Genomic DNA, 16,782 nt, shown 5'->3' with positions numbered 1-16,782 from the left:
CGATCTTTCTACCATCTGAGGAAAGACAGTAGATTGTATAGAGTGATCTTCCAATGATGGGTGTGACCCTAGAACTATACAATCTACTACCTTATCCTACAGTGAAAAGAACTAGGGTGAATATTGAAACCACAGCTGAGCACCACAGGAAGGCTTTATTCTCAGTAATCTTGGTTCTTATGAGATTACAACAATCACATCTAAGTCTTCACTTTCTAGTTCTGGTGCAATTTTCTCATATTTGATATGAGGCTGGGAGTTTCAGGAACATTTTTAGTTGATTAGCTGAACACACTTTCTCTTTACAAAGGAGCATGTTGTTTCCCTCCACTTTTCAGACTGAAAAATTCTTCAGTCTCCATTCAACAGTCTTTTCAATGGATTTTCTGGGTGTACAGAACCTCAGGCTCCAGGAGAGGGGCCCTCACCACTTCCGCTGAGATCCCCTGGCTAGCAAGCCCCCCATGCCAACCAGCACAGCTGCCCAGAGAGAAGCGCAAGGACCAGGATGGAGGCAGGAGAAGGCTCAACCTCCTTATTTCTTTTTTGATACTAGCTTCTGAGGCTTTTTTCTTTTCTTTTCTGCGTTATATATTCCTTACCTCACTTTAAGTCCCTTCACTCTTAGACTATTGATAATATAATTACCTTAAATATTATAACTGCATTTGCAGAGAACTATATCAAACTAACCACTTAAGATAGTCCAGCTTCCCCATTTATCATTTTCTTTTTGTCTTGGAACTTCTAGCTTTATTTTAGACTCTCTGATTTGAAGTCCCTGAGTCTATAATCATGCTACAAGAGGTCTTCAAAAGTTTATGGGAGGGACCAGCAGTTAGCATAATGGCTACGTCGCTGGATTCCCACGTAGTCGACCACGGTTCGCGTCCCAGACCCGGTGGCTTAAAACTCACGCCGGGCGTGTGTGTGTGCATGCCCAAGATCCCGAGAGGAGAATGGAGTAGGGATTGTGGCGTGGCCATACCCCCTGGGGGGGTGATTTCTCGTTTTCTCTCTCTCTGTCTCTCTCTCTGTCTGTCTGGTGAGCACACGCACCCTATAGCAAAAAAAAAAAAAAAAGTTTAGGGAAATGTATATTGTGAAAAAACTGTACTTGGATTTCAAAGTGTTTTGCACCAAAATAACATCACACTTTAATTCCAATTTTCACAAACTTTAGAGTCCTCTCATATGTGTTGAATCTGTTGGCTTTCATTTGTAGTGGGTTGATTGCTCACGTGTTTGTAATTTTTTTTATTGTGAACTTTTATTCAGTAAGGCATTAAACAAGAACGGTGAATGTCCTGGTGTGACCTGGTGTGACCTTCTCCACTAGAAAGGTTTTGTATTTATTGCTACAAAGAGCTTCTTTAGGGACCAGCAGTTAGCATAATGGCTATGTGTCATTGGACTCCCACGTAGTCGACCGCGGTTCGCGTCCCAGACCCAGTGGCTTAAACTCACGCCAGGCACGTGTGTGTGCGTGCCCAAGATCCCAAGAGGAGAATGGAGGAGAAGGATTGTGGCGTGGCCATCCTCCCTGGGGGGTGGGGGTGATTTCTCGCTTTCTGTCTCTCTGTCTCTCTCTGTCTGGCAAGCGCACGCGCCCTATAGTGAAAACCTCTCAAAAAAAAAAAAATCTATCTAACTGAGCCTGCTGTTCTTTGAAGGTTCTAGTTTTATGCTAGAATATCACTCCCAACTTTGGGCTCAAAATCTTGATCCCATTTCCTTTGTGGCTACGGCAGACATCCACAACTTTTAACCAGGGCTGCCATCTTATTACCTCACATGCTCACAGCTCTGGTCTGCATTTTCTTTTTTATTTCAAATTACCAGAGATTTCATTTGTATTTCTGGAAACATCACTCTTCTACTCTACCTTTACATATGTATGTATGTATGTGTGTGTGTGTGTATGTGCGTGTGTATATATATATATATGTGTATGTGTGTGTGTATGTGTGTGTGTGTGTATATATATACATATATATATATAGGCACTGAACAGTTGACAGGAATACTGGTTTGTATAAATTGGACTTGTCAAAGAGTGGACTTCACATGGTATGATTAGATAGCTGGGTACTCCCAAATGACTGTCAAGTCACTTCTTCAGTGGCATGCTATGTTTCCTCCAGTCTCCTACCTACAGTGTATATCCCTGGTTCTCAGTGCTTTCGCTTTGGATAAGAAAAACGGCCAGTCACTGCATATGTTTTCACTTAATTTTCCATTCAACATCATACCCCAGTCTCTTTCGTGTCCTGTGTCACCACTTTAAATTTTTTCTGTTTTGATTTCTCTAGAAAACATACTTTTACTAAGTTTGTTTATTTTATTTATAATAGAAAGCACATATGAGGGGGTGGGGAGGTAGGAGCAGACACATTGTTTTTAATTTGGCCAGAGAGAGAAGAAAAGGGAAAGTGAGAAAGAAGTTGCCAGGTCCAGGACTTGAGCCATTGTCAGCCATGTTGGAATCCAGTGCCTTAGGCATCACGCCACTTGCTGGCCCCAGGAATAGACACTTTTGACAGGATCTTGTCAGTAGCACCATCCACTTTCCCTAACCCTCTAGCTCACCCGAATTTTGGACCTGTGTATGCACCTGGCATGTTTCAGGTTGACTGAATCAAAGATCCAAACCTAGTCAGCCATGTGACTTCTAGCACCGTAGTTCATTATGCTATTGACTGTGCCACCAAGCCTGGGCCTAGAAAACATATTTCTCTGGGGATGTAGGAGGGGTTATTATCTAAAAGTAGGCTAATGCACAAAGAGTTTAAACTCTTCACTGACATTTTCATAAGGTCTCTCTGTTATCTTGACACCATTTCTTCACCTTCATTCCCACTTTCTATTCTCCACAGTGATCCCAGAGCCTGCCCAAGGCTTCTGTGAAGCTAATAAACTGATATCCCACCCCTCCATGCTAGCTGGTTAGGTCTGACTTTCCTGATCAGCTAAGTCAGTTATCATTCCTCTCTGTTTTCATCTTCATTTAATTGCTCAAGTTACAGATAGTGTCACCAAAGATAAAGTTGGCCATTCCTCTTTGGTGGTCTCCTTGTTGTAGAGGTAACTGTGACAGAGGAGAAATGGGATTCCAGGATCTTTTTTTTTTTTTTTTTTTGAGAGGTTTTGCTATAGGGCGCATGCACTCGCCAGACAGAGAGAGACAGAGAGACAGAAAACGAGAAATCACACCAGGGGAGATGCCCATGCTGCAATCCCTTCTCCTCCATTCTCCTCTTGGGATCTTGGCCATGCATGCACACGCGCCCGGCGTGAGTTTAAGCCACCGGGTCCAGGACTCAAACTGCGGTCAACTACGTGAGAGTCCAGAGACATAGTTATTACGCTAACTGCTGGTCCCGGGATTCCAGGATCTTCACCAACATTTTGCTTCAACGAAGTTTTGTCAATAGAAAAGAACATTAGTTGATAAATAGAAGATAGTTAAAATAACTTCTCCTGCACTTGTAACTCCTCAAATAAACCATGAGTGTGTTCTTGTATTATAGGTCAAATAAAAAATAAATACATAGTTTTAAGGAGAAACTATACAAAGGATTATTGAAGAGGAGGAAAGGGACTATTGCAATGGGCAGAACATTAAGATCTACAATGGCCCTTTAGATCTACACATCTCAAAAATCAGTCAGAAAAGGACTTTTATATGAAGAGTAATAAGGCTGGGAAGAAATAGTTGTCAGGAAGTGAAAAGAATGGGTGAAAGTGTCTTTACTGAATATATGACCAAAGAATGTTTTATCTTGAGGTCAGCTGATGATGGGAAGGAGCTGAAATACTAAGGATATTAAGAATTGATAAAAGTTGAAGGGCCTGAAGAAAGGAGAAATATTTAACCAGAGTTTGGCCAATTTATGGTTGCAGGTAATTTGTCCAGATTAGTTGGTGGGAACAAATATTAGGCTGTTGAGCAAGTCATGATGTATTTTTCTGTTTTTCTACGCAAAAATGTGTCCTAACTTTTCCAGCAACCCAACAGTTCAGTTCATTATTTGTTAGGCATAGCACTGAGTCTTTCCTAAGTCCTAGGGAAAATAATGGCTTTCACAGTGAGCCATTTCTGGAACACAGTGAGGTGGTGAGATTCATTTAACTGTCACTATTTTCCAGGATCACAGAGCTCAGGTAAACTCCAACATCGTCAATATATTCTCCCTCCTCTCTATTCCGTCCTTGACCCAATGGGCCTCTGCATGGAATCATTTGAATTGAGGCCACTCACTCCCACTTCCCTTCACCTTCCAGGCTGCTAGTCATCACTCAGAATTATGTCTAGTCACCATTTCTTTAAAAAGTGTCCCAGACTATATCCCAAAATATGATGGAACAGTGTTGTATCTTCTTTCTGCAGGTTAATCATAGCATAATACCTACTTAGTTTCGAGGAGAGAGCTGTGTGCTCATTGTGGTATCCTCAGCATTTAGCCATGGCTGAGACTCTGTAGACCTTCAGTAACCAGTGACTTATGTGGAGTGAGGACCATAGCTGTGCCCTTTGGCAATCAGCCGGTTTTCACAGATAGTTGAGAGAACAATTTCCAGGTCCTCGGCATTGGTCATAGGGTGATGATCAGTGGTTTGATCATCCAGTCTCCACCTTGAGAATTCTTCGCTGGTCACTTAGTTCAGCTGGAAATTAATGTGGAGGAAAATGGAAGGGAATAATGAGTTGAATTCCATTTCATCCTCTTGGTTATTTTGGAAAAAAAGGAAAGATGCTTTCAGTAAAAGGGTCAAAATTATTAGTTATATTGCTTACGTTTATTTATCAATACAGACCCATAAGTCAATACAACTTATCATTGAAAGGTGATGCTGGGACCAAATTATTGAGTCTTTTTTCAATGTTCAATATAGGAAAAAATGTGTATGAACTCAAGAAATATTTTTCTAGGGAAATGTTTTATACTCAAAAAAAGCACATTGAGTCTCCATACTCAGAGTTTAAGAAGGTGGACAGTATTTGGAAATATGTAGTTCAGCCCTTTATTTGGAAAATCAAGAAAATTAAGGCTCTAAGTGTGGCATATCAAAGTTTAGACAGAAAAAGGTAAAATATTTCATTTCCCAAATCGGAAACATTTCTCACTAAACAAAAGATGAGTTTTATTTTATTATTATTATTATTGGTCACTACATAGCAGAATTCTTAAGCTGCATCTGAAAGAAGAAATGCATAACAAAATCTGAAGTGGTTTTCATTAAGTATTAAACACTTGAAAAGTGTCAGAATTTTTTAACTGGAAATTCACTGTAATTTAGAGCACTAAATGGAATACTTCTGAATGTAGTGATCAAATATCATGAAGTGGCCATCAATGTTAAAATCATAAATCATCAAAAGAAGGTAGAGGGGAATTTCTATTACTTGATGAAATGTAGCCCAGGGCTCTTGTCTTCAAATATACTTCTTAATGGGTATTCAAGTGATTTGCCAACTAGATCTCCTGTTATTTTCATTCATTTCACTACAGAGCTATTGGAAAATGCTAAATTGATTTTCAGGTATAGAATTACTTTAAGGTAGCAAAACATAGTGAAATATTATTTACCTCATCTAATAAGTTTCCTGTGTGGCTGCTAAGTTCTCAGAGCCTCTTGTGTAGAAGTCTAGAAACTTTCCTTAGTAATCATAAATCTTATAGTCACTTAAAGCAGCAGTCCCCAACCTTTTTGGTACCAGGGACCAGTTTTGTAAAAGACAATTTTTCCCCTGACTGGCACAGGGGAGTGAGGATGGTTTTGGGATGATCAAGTTCATTATATTCATCGTGTACTTATTTCTACTATTATTACATCGTAAGATATAATGAAATAATTATACAGTGCACCATAATATGGCATTTGCAGCTGCTCCTCAGCACTGGCGTCACTGCCTCAACTCCACCTCAGATCATCAGGCATTAGAGTCTCACAAGAAGTGCACAAACTGCATCCCTCACATGCATGGTTCACAATAGGTTTGCACTCCTATGAGAATCTGATACTGCCACTGATCTGACAGGAGGTGGAGTGTGAATGATGGAGAGCAGCTGTAAATTCAGATGAAGCTTCCCTTGCTCAAGGACCAACTACCTCCTGTTGTGTGGGTTGTAGACCCCTGGCTTAGAAGGCAGGAGTTAAGGTGGTACTGGCTCTTTTATATGAAAAAGGCAGCAGTATGTTGAAGCTACAAAAAGATGTCAGGTGCCAAAGTCAGATTTCTCTGACTTCCTAATCTCCCCTTCATTCCATAACCCCAACGTTCAAAACTCTTAAATCACCTCTAGGCATCCTTGCCTATTCATGCAAGAGTTCCATAATGTCATATCATTAGTCATCACATAGCCTAAGTAAAATTACAATTATCTTGAAAAAGGGAAGAGCCAGCCAGGCACTGTTTGGACTTAAACTGAGTGAGTGAGCTGGACTAAGCCAGACCTTGGTATTTCTAGGGTCCAGCCGCCCCCCCCCCCAATGAGACCATGGCATTCTTCTACAGAACATGAACACCAACATCAAACAGGCCACTCTGGGCCCACTAAGAGAAAAAGACCAAAAAAAGACCACTGTGATTATGTCTAAACATAGATTGAGGAAAAAGAAAAATCATCTATACTGGGAAAATGACCAAAATATTCCCTTTTCTGTCTACCGTGACTACTGCTTCTCTAATTGCAGCTTTGGCCCCACTTTGCTTCTTCCACCATCAAGGTCGAATTATTAAACTGTTCAGTGACAGGATTTCTTACATAATCTGGTCCAGAGTTCAATTCCTTAAGCCCTCTACAATATGACCTGAGGCAATCCGAAATTCCATAAGCCCTTTCTAAAGCCCTCTTAGGGAGATTGCCCATCATTCGCCATATTACATTGCCCCTCTTGTTGCAACAAGTCAAGACGCCACATTTTGACTACACATATGTCCTGAGAGTTTCTGATGGGTTTCAATAAGCCTTTCAAATTGATGAAATGTACCAATTAGTTCAGGGAAATGTTAAGAGTCTTTCTTTTCCAACACGTGTGCTTTATGCTGATAAATGAGATGTACTATCCAGTTGTGACAATTAGCATTCAGCCTTGAAGAGAAGCGTGGGGGAATTTGGGCACCAGAACAATGCTTTATCAGACCTTCCCATCTGTACCTAATGTTGTAGGAATAATGTTGCTTGGTGAGTAGTACTCAGGCTTGTAGCACTAATTTCTATTATGTTGAAGTTTATATTCCTAAGCAATGCTTTCATTTAGACTGATTTTAATTCATTATTGGACCCCACCGATTTTCATGATTATGTTAATGCCTAATTAGGTTTCAGTTCATATATTTTCATTTTTCTTTAATGAAAAAGTAAGAAGAGACTCAGTTGCTCAAATTTGGGGGGCCTTTTGTTGAAAATCTTGGGGCTATGCTTCAGAAGGGTGACAACTTGCAGATCACTTTTGTGTTTAGGGAGAAAGGATAGAAGGTAGGTAAGATTAGCACCAGAATTTCAACAATCTACCAAATATCTTTGGTTTACAGAAGACCATAGTCTCTAGGTATGTTTTCCTCCAGCAGTCTATCAGTATTTGAAAGGTTGATAAGTGGAGCAAGGACAAATTGCACAGCAAAAAAAAATGTCTTTTACAATTTGACTACAAGTGGCTATTTCAGTCATCAGAAAAAAATATATTACTCTGACCTGAAAGGGTCTGAGATTATACCTAAATGCAATAAAAATTTGAAATTAAAGATTTATGGACTGAGAAATGAAGTAAGTAGACAAAATTTGAGTGGATCACTTTATTAGTTTCTTGGTACAGGGAACTAGAAGCAGAAATCTATAAGTGCTCTACAGCAATATTGGAGAGAGTGTGCATCTGAAAAAAGAGGAAGATAAATTTATTTACTTATTTACTTACAAAATATTTATTGAAAACAAGACATGGTTGGTTTTTAAAATATATTTTATAATTTTTTAATTAGTTTATTTGTTTGTTTTGGTTTGGGTTTTTTGCTATTGCTTTGTTTGTTTGACCTTTTGCTATATATAGGATGTATACACTCAACAAAGAGACAGTGAATGAGAGAAAGGAAAAGTGAGAAATCACCCCTCGAGAGTATGGCCACACCACAATCCCTTTTCCTCCAGTCTCATCTCAGAATTTAGAGCACACACAAACGTACTCAGCGTGATTTTCAAGTCATCAGGTCCAGGACTCACAGTTGACCATGTGGTTTCCAGTACCTTAACTTGTATGCCACCTGCTGGGCCACTTTATAATTTCTTATTACATTTAACATTGTAACATTGTTGAACATCTTTGTGGGGTACAATATGGTTTTTTGAAGCATACATGTAGTCGTAATAACCAAATCAAAAATAGTACCATATTCATTATCTTTAACAACTAGTACATTATGGTTTTCAACAAAGAACATCATATGTTGTAACCCTCAATATTTTTCTAACTTTTATATATATATATATATATATATATAAAATATACATACAATATATATGACTAATAGCAGCCTTTCTTTTTTCTTCACTTTGTTGGGGTATATCATTCCATAACCTATTTGCCTCATTTACATACATTCTTGTGTCTGTTAAGTTTTTCTTCCTGAGTCTCTCTCTCCCACCCCTCATCCCTCATACAGTCTCTGACATTTAAAGTTATCCTCTCTACTTCTTTGTCTTCGAATCTTTCCTTTTATGTCATAGTGCAGACATTCAGTATATGTTAAGTAGGGACATACTGTGTTCGTCTTCCATAGTCTAGCTTATTTCCCTTAGTGTTAAACCTTTTAGATTTATCCACTTTGTACTGAATAACAGGATCTCCCTGTTCTTTATGAATAAATAATCTCCCATTGTGTGTGTACCAGGTTTTCTTAACCCAGATGTTAGTTGTTGGACACTTAAGTTGATTTCATGTCTTAGCTATTATAAACAAGGACATAGTGTCACCGTGTTCTTCATCTTAATCATATGAAGTAGAATTTTGTCTTTAAGTGTTCAGTTTTTCTTTTCACGTATATTTTTTAAAATATCACTAGCATGTACCCCAGAAAACTGTACTTACAGGTTTATCTCCAGAGTGGCAATTCATATTATTTTAGGTACCCATGGCTCCCCTCCCTCAGAATGAAGCGTGATTTTCTTGTCTTCACTGGCATTAAAGAATGATAGCAAATTGTTACCCTTAACATCAAAAATCAGGCTGGACAGTGTCACATCAGTAAAACACAATGCTCTACAAGGCTAACTCTCATAAGAAGGTTCTGGAATCACATCCAGAGGCCTGAGTACACCAAGTACAATTGTACCCATGATCTGGGCCTGGCTGAGACTAAGGATAGATTGTGGCATCAAGAAGCTATTGGAGGTGCCCATCTCTATTTTTCTCATTGTCTCTCTCTCCCTCTTTTTCTCTATCTCACTTGCGGAAGAAATAAATATGATTTTTAAAATATATATCAAGAGACCTGGCGGTTGGCATAATGGTTACGTCACTCGACTCCCATGTATTCGACCACAATTCGAGTCCCAGACCTGGTGGCTTAAACTTAAGCCGGGTACATGTGCATGCATGCCAAAGATCCCAAGAGGAGAATGGAGGAGAAGGGATTGCTACATGGCCATCCCCCCTGGTGGGGAGGGGGGTGATTTCTTGCATTCTGTCTCTCTGTGTCTCTCTTTCTGGCAAGCACACGTACCCAATAGCAAAAACCTCTCAAAAAAAAAAAAATATATATATCAAAATCTGTCTCTTTAGTGGGTTTAAAGGCAAGTATGAAATATAGTTAAAGGGTTAGAAAATCAAATGCATAAGGAGAAGTAAAAGAGTAAAAGATACCAACATGCTTTACCTTACAAAGTCAAGAAAGATGTCATTTCACACTGATGACTAGAATAGGAAAAAGTGAAACTGACACAATGTAAAGGATTAAGGAAAATGCCTGACAATTTTGTTAAATGTGTATATGAGTTAAATTAGGATGTTGTTCAATACTATTGGGGACAGTTTGGTACAATCTTAGGTGTATCCTTGCCTAAGGGCTGACAGATGGATTGCATGACCTCTCAGCATTCCTTCCAGCCCTACACTTCCGGTGTTTTTGTTTTGTGTGTGTGTGTGTGTGTGTGTGTGTGTGTGTGTGCGTGCGCGCGTGATATTGGGCCAGCATGTTAGCTGAGTCAGATTTGCCCTTGTGAATTAGTAGGGAGTTTAGCTGCTTAAAAGAAAACAGGTAGACTCTGAGTCCCAAAACTAAAAGCCTGTTCCAGATTGAACTATACTATTAGACGTAAATCTCCCTGAGTCACAAAGTATTTTTGGTCTTGTAACATTCCCTAACAGAATGCAGACACTGATACTTAAGTGAAGATACAGTAATAAACCTTATCAGTGAAGGATTTTGCAGAGATCATGGCCCCAGAGACACAACACGACACAAGGCCCCCAGCAGGACTTGACAGAGACGATTCTCTAAAGACGAACAGCACCTAATTAGAAATATTGCCCTAAGCTTCTGTAAAACACAGGGATCTTCTCCCCCTCAATATGAGTTCAAGCTTTTTTTTTTTTTTTTTTTTTCCTAACACAAGCAGAACTTCTACCAAGCATTGAATGTCGGCCAGGGCACTGTAACATTACATTAAGGAAAACAGATGGGGCTCCTGCTCTTATGTAAAATACTGACCATGTAGTGAACATGTAGTGAATTACTACATGGGAGGAAGTCTACATTCAGACAAAAAATTGTGATTTTTTTTTTTTTATGAAAGAAAGTACAGCTTTATTGCCAAACACAAAGCAAGGAGAGTGAGCAGCTCATGCTGAAAAGACCCAGTCTCCCAGAGATGTTCCTCACATGAACTTTTTTTTAAATTTGTTTTTTAAAATTTATTTATTATCATCATAATCTTGTTTATATTACATTGAATTGCATATAACTTTACAGTAAATTATATTTCTTTTTCCAGAGGGAAATCATGCATGTCTGTCAATACAGAGACATTAAAATCCTCACTTCATCATTCAATATCTTTCCACTGTTTTCCAGATCATTATTACTATTATTCCAATTATTTTTTTAACCAGTCAATCACTATTTCTCATTTTGCTTGTAAAAAGATTTTACCCAACATAAAATACTTCTCAGACCAATCCAGTTGAGAATACCATACACATCATCATCAACAGGTAATAAACCATATCTGTGTCCTACTAATGTCATGTCTCTCTATTTGTTCTCTTGCTATGTTTCTCTATACTCTTCTCACCGGTATTTTTTTAACCAGTCAATCACTATTTCTCATTTTGCTTGTAAAAAGATTTTACCCAACATAAAATACTTCTCAGACCAATCCAGTTGAGAATACCATACACATCATCATCAACAGGTAATAAACCATATCTGTGTCCTACTAATGTCATGTCTCTCTATTTGTTCTCTTGCTATGTTTCTCTATACTCTTCTCACCGGCCCCCCATTCCACACTGTCTTATCCTCGTTAAGTATTTTCACTGCTTTTATGTCCTCCAATATTTCACTCTCTACCATAGAGCGCAGATAGTCAGTATATATTAAGTGGATACATACAATATCTTTCATTCATAGCCTGGCTTGCTTCACTCAGCAATAGATACTCCATATCCAACTACTTTCTATCAAATGCCAGGGTCTTGTTTTTTATGGCTGAGTAGTATTCCATAAAGTATATATGCCACACTTTTTCAATCCATTCATCAGTTTGTGACCATTTAGGTTGGTTCCATGTCTTGGCAATCATGAATAATGCTGCAATAAACATTGATGTGCAAGCACTTTTCTGACTGAGCATTCTCCTGTCCTTTGGGTAGATACCCAGAAGTGGGATTACTGGATCAAATAGTAGTTCTATTTGTAGATCTTTGAGGAACCTCCATGTTGTTTTCCACAGTGGCTGAAGCAGTTTACTTTCCCACCAACAGTGTAGGAGTGTTCCCTTTTCACCACATCCCCGCCAACACTTATCACTTCTTATATTCTTAATCTTTGCCATTCTGACTGGGATTAGGTGGTATCTCATTGTGGTTTTCATCTGCATCTCCCTTATGATGAGGGATGTTGAGCATTTCCTCATATACTTTTTGGCTGTTTGTATGTCTTCCTTAGACAGATTTTTGTTCAGCTCATTTTCCCATCTTTTAAGTGGGTTAATGATTTTTTTTTTCACATAAGGTGCTTGAGTTACCTATGTATTCTGGTTATCAGACCTTTGTCTGAGGAATATTTAACAAAAATATTTTCCCATTCTGAGGGTTGTCGATTCTCACTTTTTACTGTGTCCCTTTGCTGTGCAGAAACTTCTTAGTCTGATATAGTCCCACTTGTCTATTTTAGGGATCATTGCCTGCGCTTTGAGAGTCTTATTTAAGAAGTCTTTGCCTACTCCAATGTCTCCCAGAGTTTCCCCCACCATTTTCCACCAGTAGATTTATTGTTTGAGGTCTTAGGTTCAGATCTTTGATCCATTTTGAGTTGATTTTTGTTAATGATGAAAGATGGGGTTCAGTTTCATCTTTCCAGTTTCATCTTTCTGCAGGTGGATGCCCAGTTTTTCAGCACCATTTACTAAAGAGGTTTTCCTTTTCCCAATGGATTGACTGGTATCCTTTGCCAAAAATCAGCTGACTGTAAGCTCTGGGGGTTATTTCTGGGGTCTCTATTCTATTCCATTGGTCCACATGTCTTTTTTTGTGCAAATACCATGCTGTTTTGAGATCACAGCTTTATAGTATATCTTGGAATCAGGGAGTGATATGCCTCCTATTCCATTCTTCTTGCGCAGGATTGCTTTTGCAATACGAGGTCTTTTATGATTCCAGACAAATTCTATGATTGTCTCTTCTAGATCTGTGAAGAACATTTCTGGTATTTTGATTGGAATTGCATTAACCAAGTAGATTAATTTGGGCAAGATTGCCATTTTGATTATGTTAATTCTTCCAATCCAGGAACATGGGATGTCCTTCCACTTTTTTATGTCACTTTCAGTATCTTTTATAAGATTTTCATAGTTTTCTTTATGAAGGTCTTTGACTTTCTCAGTTAGGTTTATCCCTAGGTATCTTATGTGTCTTGTGGTTATGGCGAAAGAGATTCCTTTCTTCAGCTCTACTTCATTCAAATTGTTCATATATAGAAATGCCATAGATTTTTGGATGTTGATTTTCTATCCTGCCACTTTACTGTATTCACTTATTACTTCAAGGAGTATTTTCATGGAGACCTTTGGGTCTTCTAAGTATACCATCATGTCATCTGTGAATAAAGATATTTTCAACTCTTCTTTGCCTATTTGAATGCCTTTTATATTGTTCTCTTCTCTGATTGCATTAGCTAAGACTTCCAGTACTATATTAAATAGCAGTGGAGAAAGGTGGGCAGCCTTGCCTAGTACCCATTTTTAGTGGAAAAACTTTTAGCTTTTCCCCATTCAGTATAATGTTAGCTGTAGGTTTTTCATAGATGACTTTTATTGTGTTGAGAAATGACCATTCTATACCAATCTTACTGAGGCTCTTAATCATAAAAGGATGTTGTATTTTATCAAATGCTTTCTCTGCATCAATTGAAATGATCATATGGTTTTTATCTTTCTTTCTGTTAATATGGTGTATTACATTTATGGTCTTGTGTATGTTGAACCACCCTTGCATCCCTGGGATAAAGCCTACCTGGTCGTGATGAATAATCTTTGTTATATGTTGTTGGATATGATTTGCGAGTATCTTGTTGAAAATTTTTGCATCTGTATTCATCAATGATATTGGTCTTTAGTTTTCCTTTTTTGTCATGTCCTTATCTATTTTGGGAATGAGGATGATGGAAATGAATAAAATTAATTTGTAAGGTTTCCTTCCTTTTGAATCTTTAGAAATAATTTGAGGAGGATAGGGATTAGCTTCCTTAAAAGTTTTGTAGAATTCAGAAGTGAAGCCATCTGGACTTGAGCATTTTTGTCGGGAGGTTATTTATTACTGATTCAATCTCATGGCTTATTATGGGTCTATTCAGGTTCTCTATGTCCTCCTGATTCAATCTTGGTAGATTATATGCATCCAGGAATTTGTCCATCTTGTTTGTTGGCATATAGTAGCTCATAGTATCCTCTAATGATATTTTGTATTTCTACTATGTCTGTTGTAATTTGCCTGTTTCATCATGTATTGGATTTATCTGGTTTCTTTCTTTCTTCTACTTCATCAGTATAGCCAGTGGTGTGTCGATCTTGTTCATCTTTTCAAAGAACGAGCTTTTGCTTTCATTTATTTTCTGTATGGTTCATTTATTTTCTATTTGATTTATTTCTGTCTGAACATTTATTATTTCTTTTTGCCTGGCATTTTTGTGTTTTTTGTTGTTGTTGTTTTTCCAATTCCCTGAGGCACAATGTTAAGTTATCTATTTGCCTTCTTTCCACCCTTTTCTTAAGTGCAATAATTGCTATGGATTTCCCTTTTGTGACTGCTTTTGCCATGTCCCATAGATTATGGACACTTGTGCACTCATTATCATTTGTTTCCATAATTTTTTTGATTTCAGACTTAATTTCTTCAGTAGTGAAGAAGTCGTTCAGAAGTAGATTGTTCTGTTTCCATGTGTTCGTGTATTTTCGAGGGTGTTTCTTGAAATTAATCTTGAGTTTAATTCCATCATCATCAAAGAAGATGCTGGATATAGTTTCTATGCCTTTGAATCTGTAAAGGCTTGATTTGTGTCCTAACATATGATCAATTTTTGTAAATGTTCCAATGCCGGGGTGAGAAAAATGTATATGTTGTGGATGTAGGGTGGAACGTTTTATAGATATCCGTCAAGCCCATTCAATTTATAGTATCATTTAGGTCCTGTATCTCTCTATTTTTTGCCTAGACCATCTGTCTAAAGGAGATATTGGGGTGTTGATATCCCCAACAATTATAGTGTTTTTCCTTATCTCTCCTTTTAGCTCCAGCAGTCTTTCTTTCATATATTTAGGTGCTCCTGAGTTGGGTGCATAGATATTTATAAGCGTTATGTCTTTTTGCTGGATTACCCCATTTACTATTATATAGTGCCCTTCTTTGTCTCTTCTTACAGTCTTTCACTTGAAATCTATTGTGTCTGAAATCAATATCACAACTCCAACCCTTTATTGATTTTGATTTTTATAGAATATCTTTTTCCAGCCCTTCACTTTTAGTCTATGTTTGTCTTTATCCATAAGGTGAGTTTCTTGTAGGCAACGGATAGAGGGTTTCTCTTTTTTCATCCATTCAGCCAGCCTATGTCTCTTAATTGGAGAATTTAATCCATTGACATTCAATGTAATTATCGATATTGCCATACCTGTTCCTATCATTAAGTGAGCCATTTTCTTGGTTGCTTTTTGTTCTTGTATAACTGTCTGTCTGACTTTTTAGTTTTCCTGGTATAGCACTACCTTCAGAACCTCTTGAAGAGCTAGTCTGGAGTTGATAAATTCCTTCAAATTTTGTTTATCTGAAAATGTTTTAATTTTTTTTTCTCATATGAAAGATAATCTTGCCAGGTATAGTATTCTAGGTTGAAATTGTTTTTCATTCAACACTTTGACTATATTTCCCCATTCTTTCCTTGCCTGCATTGTTTCCACCAAGAGATCCAATGTTAGCCTGATAGGGTGACCTTTGTAACTTGCCTGTTCCCTCTTGGCAACTTTAGTATCTGTCTTTGTCTGTTGCTTTTCCCAATACTGGCTATGATGTGCCTTGGAGAGCATCTTATTGGGTTGATTCTACTCGGGGTTCTTATGTATTTCTTGGGTCTGGATATTCGAATGCCTTTCTAGGTTTGGAAAGTTTTCTTCCAGGATTTTATGAAAGAAATTATCTATGCCCTTATTATTTTCTTCCTCTTTTGGGATGCCAATTATCTGGATGTTGGGGAGCTTGATGGTATCCTTGTATATTATCCTCGTTTTTCTTGGTTGTTTTCTCAATCTTCTTGATACTTTTTTCTAGGTCAGATGTTTTGTCTTCTACATTAGAGAATCAATCTTCTTCCTGATCTAACCTACTTTTAGTACTTTTAAGGGAGGTTTTGATTTCCTGTATCACATTCCTAGAAGTTCTATCCAGTTCTTGTTAAGGTATCTATTTCTTCTTTCAAATGATGGAAGGACTTCCTCATCTCCTGGAGCTCCTTGTCTCTTTTCTCTTCCATCTCAGTTAGTTTTGTCACTACAAATATTCTGAATTCCTTATCCAGCATGTCCACAACATCCATTGTAATGACTATGGGTGGATGTCAGCTTGATGATCTCTCTTGGGGGAGAGGCCTTTTGTTGGTTGCTCACACTTCTTGAGCCTCTGTGATTGTTCCTAGTCATTCATATATTGCTTCCTAACTTATTTAAGGTATCTCTGAGTGTTAAAAGGTGTGTAGGATTAGAAAATTGGTGATTTCTCTTATGGTTGGCCTACCCGTTGCTCACCAGTACCATGAAGTATTATCACTGGTCCTGGGTGACTCAAAGTCCTCCCTGTTTCTAAGGAGTGGTGAGCCTCCAACTGACCTAGTAAGCAACACCTCAAAAGCAAAGAAAAAAAATCATGCTGCGAAACACTGAAATTCAGAGAGTCCAAAGGCAAGTAAGGAAGGGGCAGAGGATGAGCAACAAGTCGCAGCCTTAAGAGCCTGCAGCCACAGACAGACTGGTGTCTGGAACTGCTCACTGGCTTTAACTCGGTTCCCGGGGGGGGGGG

The 16,782-nt window shown here is 38.2% G+C and overlaps 1 protein-coding gene and 1 non-coding gene across 2 annotated transcripts in view; one reads left to right on the top strand and one right to left on the bottom strand.

The window, feature by feature from the left end:
* Positions 1-16,782, top strand: part of CPA6 (carboxypeptidase A6) — a 371,754-nt gene that overhangs the window by 254,410 nt on the left and 100,562 nt on the right. The window lies entirely within an intron of this gene.
* On the bottom strand, positions 20-94 carry MIRLET7A (microRNA let-7a). The gene has a single exon (NR_129374.1). It is a non-coding gene; the product is annotated as a microRNA let-7a (primary transcript).

The sequence above is a fragment of the Tupaia chinensis genome, unplaced genomic scaffold (genome assembly GCF_000334495.1).
Source record: "Tupaia chinensis unplaced genomic scaffold, TupChi_1.0 Scaffold000288_2, whole genome shotgun sequence".
In the NCBI taxonomy this organism is placed as follows: Eukaryota; Metazoa; Chordata; class Mammalia; order Scandentia; family Tupaiidae; genus Tupaia; species Tupaia belangeri.
Note: the sequence above shows the minus strand (reverse complement) of the source record. Positions and strands in the feature narration are given on the sequence as shown.